This window comes from Parasteatoda tepidariorum, chromosome 3 (genome assembly GCF_043381705.1).
Source record: "Parasteatoda tepidariorum isolate YZ-2023 chromosome 3, CAS_Ptep_4.0, whole genome shotgun sequence".
Lineage (NCBI taxonomy): Eukaryota > Metazoa > Arthropoda > Arachnida > Araneae > Theridiidae > Parasteatoda > Parasteatoda tepidariorum.
Window position 1 is genome coordinate 81,822,465 of NC_092206.1, and position 12,832 is coordinate 81,835,296.

Genomic DNA, 12,832 nt, shown 5'->3' on the forward strand with positions numbered 1-12,832 from the left:
ATCAAAGCAAACAAATATTGCTAATATGCCAAAGAAATATAATTTCATTTAGATGACATAATTTACTATTAAATAATTTATTATTACATGAAAGGAAAGCCGACCAACGTCTTTAGTTGTAGTCTATTATTTACGTTGCATTAGAGCTGTACAATGGGCTACTGGCGATAGTATGGGAAACATTCCAAGGATGATCCAGAGACATTCCATCACAAATTTGATCCTCTGCAGAGGGGATGGCAACCCACCCTTCGGTAGCCCGACGACCTGCGGGCAAAGTCAAGCACTTTCCGATATAAGCGTTTAACGAGAGCCAATATCGCACACCCTCGGTCCATTTGCAGACTGATCCAAGTGGTCACCCACCCGCACACTGACGGCAGCCAGTGATGCTTAACTTCGGTAATCTACTGGGAACCGTGTCTTAACGATCAGTCCACTGCCAACATCCTTAGAGAATTTAAGAACTGGTAGCAAAATTTCTATAAAAACATTCGAAATCTCACCTCCTCGAGAGATTTCTATTCTCGGAATATCAAACTGGGAAGATAAAGCTGTGAGTTTTTAAATATTAGTTTCGAAATTTTACAACCAGGTTTTATTTCTCTGAAAACTCGTTAATCAGGTTCTCGTAGCATCTCTAAATTCGTAGCCGCGATTTTTCCCACGTTGTGTCGTGAAAACTGTCCCTCGAGACAGGGAAAGAACTATGGCTAACACAATACAGTCGCTCGATTTAATAGCTGAGCTCCGGACCTCTTGTAAAAATTTTCACAGAACTGAAATTGGCCCTCTCAAAACTGGTTGGCTGAAATAAACGACCCACCATAAGATGCCACTCAAATTGGTGACCATAAGATGCCACTCAAATAAGATCATAAGATGACTCAAATGACCCACCTTAAACATTCTGAGGGTGTTGCGCTAAAGCAAAAGTTTACAAAATGAGCAGTCCAAGGTCGGCAAAACAACACGACTAAAAAATATAAAAATTTCTTTCCAACTCGAACGAGAATTTCTCTACTTAACGGACATGCCCTATTCTCCTGTAACCATGTTTTGAGGCAAGTAAACTTGAATAGATTATACATGTCGTCCAAACAGATGTATCACGCCTCTGGCTCTTTGAAAAAATAGTCTGGCATTCATAAGTTGTTTCCGTCCTCCTCCTCCATTCTGAGGTGGATAAAGCTCATGTCGCGATAAAGCTAAGTCCTCAAAATGAGCATTCCTAGGTGAGCAAAACAACATGACTAAAATACTTTAAAAAAATGGAACAGGGCTCCATATGGAGCCCCATACCATTTTTTAAGGGAAAAAATTGTTTCCAACTCAAATCGGAAATTTTCTACAGTAGGAATATGTCCTATTCTCTTGTAACCACCTCTTGAGACAGATATCGTGAAACAAATGTCCACATTTTGATTTTGTCGGACTATATATATGTCGTCCAAACAGATACAACACGTCTCTGCCCTTGCGAAAATTTAAGGTACTATATTTGAGGTTGTTTTGAGGCATCGAGGTTGTTTTGAGATACATTTGTGGTTGCTGAGAAAATAACCACAAAAATTATACCTCATTGAAGGCTGTTTTACATACACTTCAGATCACTTTGAGGTTGTTTGAAATTAACTTCTTATCAACCAGACTCATGAGGTAATTTCTAAGATACACCAGGCTGTGTTTCTAACACTTATAAGAAAAGAGGTATTTATAAGGTATAAAAAAATTTACCTTATTTCAACGAAAGAGAGGGAAGTATTTATTGGGGTGTATGCAGTCATTTTATTTATACCGACGCTTATTTTGAGGTTGCTTAAAGTATGCTTCATGTAAACTAGCTCACTTCCCATAGCTCCTTAAGAACCGGTGAATGGGGTGTGTGTTGACAATCGAAAGTCTATGCAAAAGAAAGTTTTTGGATTTTGTTGGAATTTGAAGAAGAGCCTCAGGGCTCATATAAATCTTGATAGGCTAAATTAAGCCTTACCTATTGAAACGCAGTGCTATAAGCGAAAGCATAGAGCACGNGAACTTCGGATTTTCCACTGTGGCAAATGGCTGCATTGATGTTGCAATAAATTTTGCCACAGCTTCGGTGCAATTTTTAGACGATTTATTGTCCAGCGGTTGAAAATCTAACATAGTTTTTTGCCGCTTTTTCACACTTTCACTTGGGTTCTGTTCAGCATCAACTGGAGCTGAAGGATCATCAACATCAATGGCAGGTATAGTACTTCTTGTCAATTGTTTGCTTGAAGTGTTCAATTCCCTAAATTTTAAAGGATGATGATGTTTTAGATGACTTGTCAGGTTACTTGTACCCCCACTTTTTGATCCAACAGTTTTTGAGCATAATTTACATACAACAATATTTTGGTTTAAAATCCGGCCTTTATCATCAGCTGGTAAACCGAAATAAATCCAGACATCGCTTTTAGTGTTGGGCTTTGATACTACCTGGCAATATCCTGGACAATCAGTAAGAGCATCCATAACAGAAATATTCTATAAAAGAATAATAATGAAATCAATATAAATTTTTTTTGACAAAAGTTTTCAATCTTACTTTACAACTCAACAATTAACATAATCCATAATGTGACAAAATCTTTGCTATTATCATTATTTTTTTTTATTTTTTATTTAGTTTATAAAACATAATTTTGGGAAAAATAAACAGAAAGGAAAAAAAAAGTACATACAATCAAAAATCTTCCAACGTACTATTTTAAAATAAGACTACATATTTTTTATAAGAAATTTAATTCAAGATGTCAATAAACATGGGTTAACAATATTTACCTAATTTTTATAGGGAAAAAACAGAGATCTGAAGTAATGTACTACAAGTAGTGAAACTATGTACAATAATTGCTACTTTTNAGCTTTTTTGTCTTTTGGCTAATCTCATCCCTGTTTACTAGAATATTTCGCCTTTACTAATAAATATTTCGCCTTTATTAAAATTGCAGCCTTTACTAATTATTATACATTAACTAGAAAATATCAACAAAAAAAATTTAAAAAAAGAATCAAATCCCTAGAAACAAAACAATTGTTTTCAAATGTGCTACTTAAAATACTAAAATATTACCTAAATATATTTTTAAAATGAATTTGAAGAATTCGATAAATTTCCACTATTTTCTAAAATTCAACAAAGCCTTAATAATAATTTTTTTAAAAAAATTTGCTAAAATTAAAGTAATTTTTTTATTTTAAGCCATTGTAAAAAAAAAAGTTAAAATATATTATAAAAATATTAAAATATTGTATTAAATGACAGCATTTTCTAGAATTCTTCATAACATAGATAAAAATGAATAAAGGATTTCAAATCGTTAAAATCAAAGCAATTTTTTCAAAAGACGCTATTTAATATTTAAATTCTTTCACCCCTAAATCAATCACGTGCCATACCAATACCTCCTAGATACCATACCATACCGCCACTTCCCACTTCCTCGCCGCCGGTCGACCGAAGATATTGGCTAGCGGTGAGTACCGAGAGGTGCAGGCATAGCGACGTTCAATAACTCGGTATTGCCGAAGAATATACTTCCGAATATCATTACCGCGGTATCAAAGAAATATCGGTAAATGACGGTATTACGGTATATTGCCCAGGCCTATTGGTGACCATAAGATGCCACTCAATTAAAATCATAAGATGACTCAAATGACCCACCTCAAACATTCTGAGGGTGTTGCGATAAAGCAAAAGTTTACAAAATGAGCAGTCCAAGGTCGTCAAAACAACACGACTAAAAAATTGAAAAATTTCTTTCTAACTCGAACGAGAATTTCTCTACTTAACGGACATGCCCTATTCTCAGGGACCGATCAAGGCAAATTCAGGCCCAAGGCCCACAAAATTTTCCGGGCCCCTAACGAAATACTTTGAAGTTAAATTTCTGAAGAGTAGTCCTAACAATAAAAAAATCTATTGAACTGTATGATTCAAGAGAAGCATTTTGAAAATTTTGAAAGCAGACAATAGAAGATTATTTTTCTAAGATAAAGTTTACGCATCTAAATATTAAAGCAAAATATAAAGCAACAAAACGATGCTGTATGAAAATAAAAATAGTTTGGTGACCACAAACAATTGAAATCAGTGATTTTTGCTAAAAGTCACTGATTAGCTGAATTATTTTAAAGATTGTAGCCTTCCATCTACAGCTTAACATATTTGTTACAAATCAGCTTTCAGTTCTTGTTGACAATAATCATTTATAAGAGACTTTGCGAATATGCATTCTCGTTGCATTTGCATTGCAAGCCGTTGGAGTAAAAATTGCACCGATTAAATTTCAGCTGTACTTTTGAATTTGATTAGTGCAATGTTTACACGAGTTTGGTTTATCACAATATAAAGAAAATTTGAAATAAAAAATGCCCTTTTTGAGATAAACTGTTTCTTTCAGTATTTTTTTTTAAAGTAATATTGTGAACTTTTGACTAATTTTTGAGGCCCTCCAGAAAATGTGGGCCCTAGGCCCGTGCCTATTGGGCCTAGGCGATAATCAGGCCCTGCCTATTCTCCTGTAACCATGTTTTGAGGCAAGTAAACTTGAATAGATTATACATGTCGTCCAAACAGATGTATCACGTCTCTGGCTCTTTGAAAAAATAGTCTGGCATTCATAAGTTGTTTGCGTCCTCCTCCTCCATTCTGAGGTGGATAAAGCTCATGTCGCGATAAAGCTAAGTCCTCAAAATGAGCATTCCTAGGTGAGCAAAACAACATGACTAAAATACTTTTAAAAAATGGGACAGGGTTCCATATGGAGCCCCATCCCATTTTTTAAGGGAAAAAAATCGGAAATTTTCTACAAATCGGAAATTTTCTCAAATCGGAAATTTTCTACAGTAGGAATATGTCCTATTCTCTTGTAACCACCTCTTGAGACAGATATCGTGAAACAAATGTCCACAAATTGATTTTGTCGGACTATATATATTTCGTCCAAACAGATACAACACGTCTCTGCCCTTGCGAAAATTTAAGGTACATATTTGAGGTTGTTTTGAGGCATCGAGGTTGTTTTGAGATACATTTGTGGTTGCTGAGAAAATAACCACAAAAATTATACCTCATTGAAGGTTGTTTTACATACACTTCAGATCACTTTGAGGTTGTTTGAAATTAACTTCTTATCAACCAGACTCATGAGGTAATTTCTAAGATACACCAGGCTGTGTTTCTAACACTTATAAGAAAAGAGGTATTTATAAGGTATAAAAAAATTTACCTTATTTCAACGAAAGAGAGGGAAGTATTTATTGGGGTGTATGCAGTCATTTTATTTATACCGACGCTTATTTTGAGGTTGCTTAAAGTATGCTTCATGTAAACTAGCTCACTTCCCATAGCTCCTTAAGAACCGGTGAATGGGGTGTGTGTTGACAATCGAAAGTCTATGCAAAAGAAAGTTTTTGGATTTTGTTGGAATTTGAAGAAGAGCCTCAGGGCTCATATAAATCTTGATAGGCTAAATTAAGCCTTACCTATTGAAACGCAGTGCTATAAGCGAAAGCATAGAGCACGCCGCACTTTACTATACTCAATACTCAAAGTCTATTCAAAATTCGGTAAGTGTGTTTGGCATTTATTAATTTAGTTTTATCACTTTTAATCAAATATGCTTCAATTTTCAAAATTAAATATTTTTATTTTTGTTTTAAAGACGCGTCCTGATCTTAAATAAAGTCGGAGGATATTCTTAGAGGCTATTGTTGTAGGCTGAATTTATGCCGAAAAGAAAAAGTAATCTCACATAATAAACTACTGAATTTTGAAATTGTTGATGATAATAGTTTGCCTGATATTTGATAATTGAAAATTAGTAACTGTACTAACTCACTCTTTCATGTTTGATCACAGAACTGTTATTTTTCCCAACATGTTATTTTTTCGCACTTTACGTATGTTAATTATTTACTAAGCAGATTATCATTACTTATTAGAATATTAAGCAGAATTAAATAAAACCCGATTTTAAATTTATATGACAATTTGTTTCAAGGTTATGAGCATTTTTATGTTGCTGCTTATGGTTCACAATTTAAAAAATCAGCGAATTTTGGAAATCTTAAATTTTTTAGAAACAAGTCAGTGTTGTTTCCTATGAAATTTATATGATGAATTATGTAATTTATATGATGAATGCATTGAAATCAGAGAATTGAATAAAAATCAATTTCAAATAAAAGCACTTCTTGTTCGGAAGTTATATGCATTTTTTTGAATTTCATCCTGTGAGATATGTTTTTATATTTAAACAAATAATTAATTGTAGCAACTAACAATTAGTTTTATTCTGCTCGGTATTATTAGTTACATAGGAAATATTTTACTCAACTTTTTTTAAACGCACTATTTCAAATCGCTCTCTCTTAGACATTTTCCTCTCATTAAAATTGTTCACAACTTTAAACCAAATGCTCCTATCAGCTTAAGGTTAGTTTTATTCGATTGAATGTAAAAAATGCATAATAATTGGTACATAACTTTAAAATTTTATGCTATTAAACAATTGTTGATTCTTGATTATATTGATTAAAATACTTGTATTAAAATAACTATTTTTTAAGAAACTCTGATGTGATTGACAATAAAGGAAATCCTTTTCAGAATCAGCGTCAAAAAATTATTCAAAAAAACTATTAGTTTCATAAAGTCTGACAAAAAGTTCAAAAATATAGACTAGTCTTATTAAATTTAAAGCTTTGTAAAAAAAAGAAAATAAATAAAATCTAATTATCAAACTTACTAGTGCCATTATAAATAATGTAGATTCAATTATGAGACAATAAAAACTGCTAAAATTTCCAAATAAGATTGGAATAATATACTTGAAAGTAAAGGTTGTGTTAATGTTAATACTTTTTTCAGTATATTTTATTTTGTGGCTGTGGTACCGGTCGCACTTTTAGCAACGAGGATTGAAGAGAAATGACAGAAGTGGGATAACATTAATCTAAAAAGAAAATTAATTCCATTAAGTTAATTTAAATCATAGAAGAAAAAAAAGAGAGGAAAAAAAAACAATTTCCAATATTTTAAAACCTGTCGCTATTACTGTAAATATGATTTTCTTATTAATTCATATTTTTTTCTTTCATGTTTCAATACTTCCAAGTTTCAACAGGAAGAAAGAATCAACATGTAAAATAATTTTATTGGTTTGCAAAAAAAAAAAAAAATTTTAGTTTTAAATAAAAATATTTTGAATTTCAGCTAATTAATTATTTAAATTTGCAGTTTTAGCACCTTAGACATCTATCTTATAAAAAAATAAGTTCTCGCAAATAATTTTTTTTAACTGTAGAATTCGGATAAAAGTCATTTCAAGATGATTCAATTGAATCTATTTAAATTACAGGAAAATTATGTATTTGAAACTTTCTTTTATAGTTTAACAAAAGAAGCAATTACTGCTGAAGGTGTAATCTAAAAAACTTCAGGTTGATAAATGAAGATTTTTACTAGTGAAAAAATGTAAACATGCATTATTTTTTATATAACATCTTTATATAATGGGGAGGTTAAAAATTAATAAACTAGGTGAACCGTATAACACCTTACGTTTATGAATTATTACCTTCGTAAGTATTAAAAAGAATAGCTTTAGGGTGAGCTATATAGGCCTGAAGTGTAAAATGTCTCATCTTAGGTTCATAAATTAATACTTCTAAAAATACAAACATATATACTTGATGTTACGAAATAATTACCTAAGGTAGAACATGGAACACCTCAAGTTAATAAAAAATAACCTTTCCAAGTGTCAAAAAATACATTTGAGGTTGTATTTATATAATAACTGGAAATGCAAAATGGCACACCTTAGGCAGATAAATAAATACCTGTACAAGCATAAAAATATATACTTGATGTAGAAACATAATAACCTGAGATAGAACATTATACACCTCACATTAGTAAGAAATTACCTTTTCAACTGCCAAAAATTACACCTGAGGTAGATTTAAAATAATCTGAAATATAAAACGGCTCACCATAGGTTGATAAATAAATACCTCTACAAACATAAAAATCTATACTTCAGGTTGAAAAATAATTACCTGAGGTAGAACATAATGCGCCTCACGCTAGTAAAAAATGATCTTTCCAACTGCTAAAAATGCACGTGAGGTAGAATTATTGGTTTTGCAATGTTGGCATAGTTTTGAATAAATTTTCTGAATTAGCTAGTTTTCGGGTTCTGGATGTTAATCTGGATTAATGTTTTCGGGTTCTGGAAATTTCTTCACGGTTTTAGTTTTTCTATTGAAGGGGTAATTGTTAAATTTTTTATTATATGTCTTAAGAAAGTAACTCGAGGTTTAAGAAATTGACATTTTTTAAAATTAATTTTTAATCCGTAATCTGACGCAGTTTTAAAAACTCGAGCTAAGGGCTGAATTCCTTCCTTTTCATCTTTCGCGGGAATGTTTATATCATCCATGTAAATTACTCCAATACCCTCATTAATTAAATCACGAAAAATATGAGAAATAAATCTCTGAAATGGACTATTGGCTAAGTAAAAAGGAACCTTAGTGAACTCATATTGTCCAGTACTGGTGACAAATGAAGTATATTTTTGACTGTCTTAATGAACGGAAAGATGAAAAAAAACCTGTTTCATATCAATCGTACTCAAAACCTTATCACCTTGCAGTTGATCGAACACGTCATCTATCACAGGTAAAAGGAATAACGATCTTTAATCATTTTTTTTATTTATCTTTCTATAATTTCCACAAAGACGCATTTTATTATCTTTCTTTTTGCATAAAAATACGGGGGAAGCATAATCTGAATTACTGTGTTTAATGATTCCCTCATTTAACCATGCATCAATTTGCTGACCCACCATTTCTTTTTTATAATAGGTTAATCTTTCTCGGTTTTAAATAAATAGGTAATTCATCAAATAAGTTTATTTTCATTTTTAAATTGGTAGATTTTGTTTTATTTGGAGTATAATTATTAATATGTTCAAAAACTTCATTTCTTATTTGTATATCTGTCATATGAGATAAATCAACATGACAAAAATTATTTTTATCGAAATGTGAACATTCAAAAATATCAATGTCATATAAGAACAAATTTTCATCATCACTATTCAAAAAATAAAGATCTTTCTGATCACATAAAATTTCCGAATCAGACCCAGATTTATCGTCACTCTCAAAATTGTTGTGCTTAGATAAAAAAAGAAGAAGAAGAATCATTATTTTCAACATCCGCGTTCCTAAACTTCGTGGATTAATTTTCGTTTGAAATCGCACTTAGACCTTCAAGAAGATATCACATAATTTTAGGAACCACAATTGCATTTGAAATTAATTGATTCTGACATATGGCAAATGGTATTTGCAATTCAAGAGAAGAGTCAATGAAAGAGACGGGAAGTTGAAACACTATCGCATTAATTTTTTCACCAAAACAACTGGTTAATTGAACAGTAAAGGGTAATTTGTCTTCGAATTTTATGAAAGAATCTTTTATGCAATATATTTTTGATCCGCACTCTATTAGGCATTTAATTTTACTACCATCAATATATAAATCTATATATTTCAATTCATTAACATATTTATTGAGTATTTTTACTTGCAATTTGATTTATCGGGTTAGCTTTATTTTGAGAAGCTTAATTTTGATTTTCCATTTTAAAATGAATATTACAGATATGCGTGAAATGAGAATTTGATCCACGTGTATAACAATTGTGATTTCCAGTTGGTTTATCATTTTTATAATTAGGTGTGCGATATTTTCCTGTTGTGCACTTATAGGATATTTGTTACGATGTTGAAATTCTGCAGAATTCAAATAATGTGAATGTTGTTTGTCATTGAATTGCTTATTTTTAACCGTAAAGTAAATGTCACATTCACTACCAAGTTCTAGGGGTTTTAGCCAGCCATTTAATTGACGCAAACCGACGTGATGCGCAGTATCTTAATCGAAAGGTTCATAAACATAATCTGAAATAATTAAATCGCACACTGATTTAAACCTCTCTTAATCGTAGGTAATACTCATAAATAGATCGGAGTCTTGTAGTAAATTGAATGTGATTTTCGTCGTAATTTCTACGAGATCAGCGAAAATTATTTAAATATCTTGTGGTAAAGGCTGGTTTTCTCTTAAATGAAATCTTTCAATTCTTCCTCCGCGATGTATAAAAAGAGCATTGTTTGCTTTTTCTTTGAGTCGAGCAATTAATATTTCCAATTTTAAATTATCAGGCACATTTTTGCCCTTGAAAGAACTTTCTAGAGATTAAAAAAATTATGTTAAGTTTTCAGTTTTGGTGGAAACGGGTAATGTTAATGTTTCCACACTACGTATTAAACATTCTAAATCCTGATACGCAATTGGTTCTAGTCCTCCACTAAGATGCTGCACTATCTTTGCTACTCTATTCCAGCCGATAAAGCTCACCCTAAAGCTGTTTTTTTTTTTCGTTTTTTTAAATTTTTTTTTTATTTTTTATTTTTTTAATACGAAGGTAATAATTCAGAAACTTGAGGTGTTATACGATCCACCTAGTTTAACCTCTCCATTAAAGATATTATATGAAGAATAGTGCATATCTTTACATTTTTTCATAGTAAAGATCTTCACTTAACAACCTGAAGTTTACCTGACTTAACAACCTTCTGCAGAAATTACTTTTTTTGTTAAGCTACAAAACAAAGTTTCTCATACATAATTATTCTGTAATTTTAATAGATTCAATTGAATCATCTTGAAAAGACACTTATCCGAATTCTACTGTTTAAAAAAATTATTTGTGGGAACTTACTTTTTTTTAAGATAGACGTCTAAGATGCTTGATTTTTTAAAGCTATAAAAACTGCAAATTTAGATAATTAGTCAGCTGACATTCAAAATACTTTTATTTAAAACTAAAATGTCATTGTTTTACAACAAAGAAAAAAAACTATTTTACATATTGATTCTGTCTCCCTGTTGAAACTGGGAAGTACTAGAACCTAAAAGAAAAGTATGAATTAGTAAGAAAGTCATATTTACAATTATAGCAGTAGGTTTAAAATTATTCCTTTTTCTTGATTTAAATTAACTGGAGGAAATCAATTTTCTTTTTTCAAATAAATGGTATTCCACTTTTGTCATTTCTTACGCTATACTTACGCTGCTTATTAAACCATTTATAAAGTATTTTTAATTATTATTATTTTTTTCATTTTAATTTTTTGTTTCATTATAGAAGTAAATTCTCATTTTTCCTCTAAATGCCTATGCCTTTTCCTATGCTTAAAAACAACTAATAAAAACCTTAATCATTTTTTTCTCACCATAAATATCACAGAAGTTTGAAATTATTGAGGATAACAAATTTGACGCGATAGCTGCTGTAATTATTCTACTTTAAATTTACTAAGTTGAACTTCGGAAATTATTTTCTCTATAAACTAATTTACTTTATTATTGTTTTCTTAAACAATTTTCCACCTCACGCTCATTATGAACGCTGATTGAAATTAAATAAAATTAAATGCTTCAAAAAAAAGGAGAGGATTTTTTGTTCTGCAATTCTTATCTACCTTAGCAATTGTTAAAAAATAAATTGTTAATAGATTTATAAAAACCCTTAAACTATTTATTTTATAAATTAAGTCTGGAGGTTAAAGCACAATACATAAGTACAATTTTGAATAGCAGTTTAGAGGTATATTTGTAAGCTTATCTCATAAGTAAGTGTGTCAATACCTGAAATATAATTAACGAAGAAATGGCGCATTATTTTCTTTCATACATTATCAACATGTGATTTTTTATTCTTTTCTTAGTTATATTTTTATACAGGAAACCTTAACAAGGTAAAATTAAACAGGAAAGAAATATTTTACATACTTTATGTATTTATCAAATGTTTAATTTTTTTAATGTGATTCTTTTTACAAAATATTTATCAAAAATAACTGTTTAAAAGAAATATCTAATATTATAAGTCAACTTTCACAATCAAATATTGTTCTTGATGAGATATCTGTAAGTGTTTTTTTTTTTAATTTTAATCAATTTTAGTTTTTACATTCAAAATTTAATTAGCTTCTTCTCAAATATTTGTAGTAAATTTCAAAAAATATTTTCTGTTAACATAATTTAAGATGTCCATATTTGAATAAATCACTTATGAAAAATTATGAGAGAAAATATTTAAAGAAATTGTGAAGTAATATGTACAAGGCAAATTACGAGAATAATTTATACTTTAAAATATCACATAATGTGATTATTTAAAAGCCGCCTCCCTCCCGAAACCTTGAAAAACAAAAAAAAAAGAGAGAGAAAAATATTATTAATTTCTTAGTATATATGAATTACATGCTTTCATGAGTTACATTGACTGAGTTTTCTCTGAATTACATTTTGCAATAAACTTTTAATTCTATTCACAACCACTGCTAGTTTTTTTAAAAACCAGTTAGTATAATAGCTAAAAGTTGTTTTATATGTGAATTCGTAATTTCTGAGAACCTTCAAAAGTGGGAAAACCATTATTTCGATTGTTAAGAAGACATTATTTCATTAAATCTCGACATAAATATTTTCTTTTCCTATAATTTATTACAGAAGTATATGCTATGATTTCTAGTTTCCTTATAAATGCAACCATCACTAAGAAACGTTTAATTCATCATATAGTTTGATCATTAATATACTATTTGGCATATTAAATTCTCACAGATTCACAACAAAATTCTGATAAAAAGCTATGGTTAATCAATTTGGAAAATATTTTATGGTTAACTTTATTTAATTATAGATAGA

General features: G+C 30.1%; 1 protein-coding gene across 1 annotated transcript in view; it reads left to right on the plus strand.

The window, feature by feature from the left end:
• Positions 1-8,697: 8,697 nt before the first annotated feature.
• Positions 8,698-12,832, plus strand: part of LOC107452096 (ribosomal protein L4) — a 38,430-nt gene continuing 34,295 nt past the window's right edge. Inside the window, exon 1 of the mRNA XM_071178895.1 lies at positions 8,698-8,722. The gene's annotated coding sequence lies outside the window, so the exon portion shown is untranslated. The remainder of the gene's footprint in view (positions 8,723-12,832) is intronic.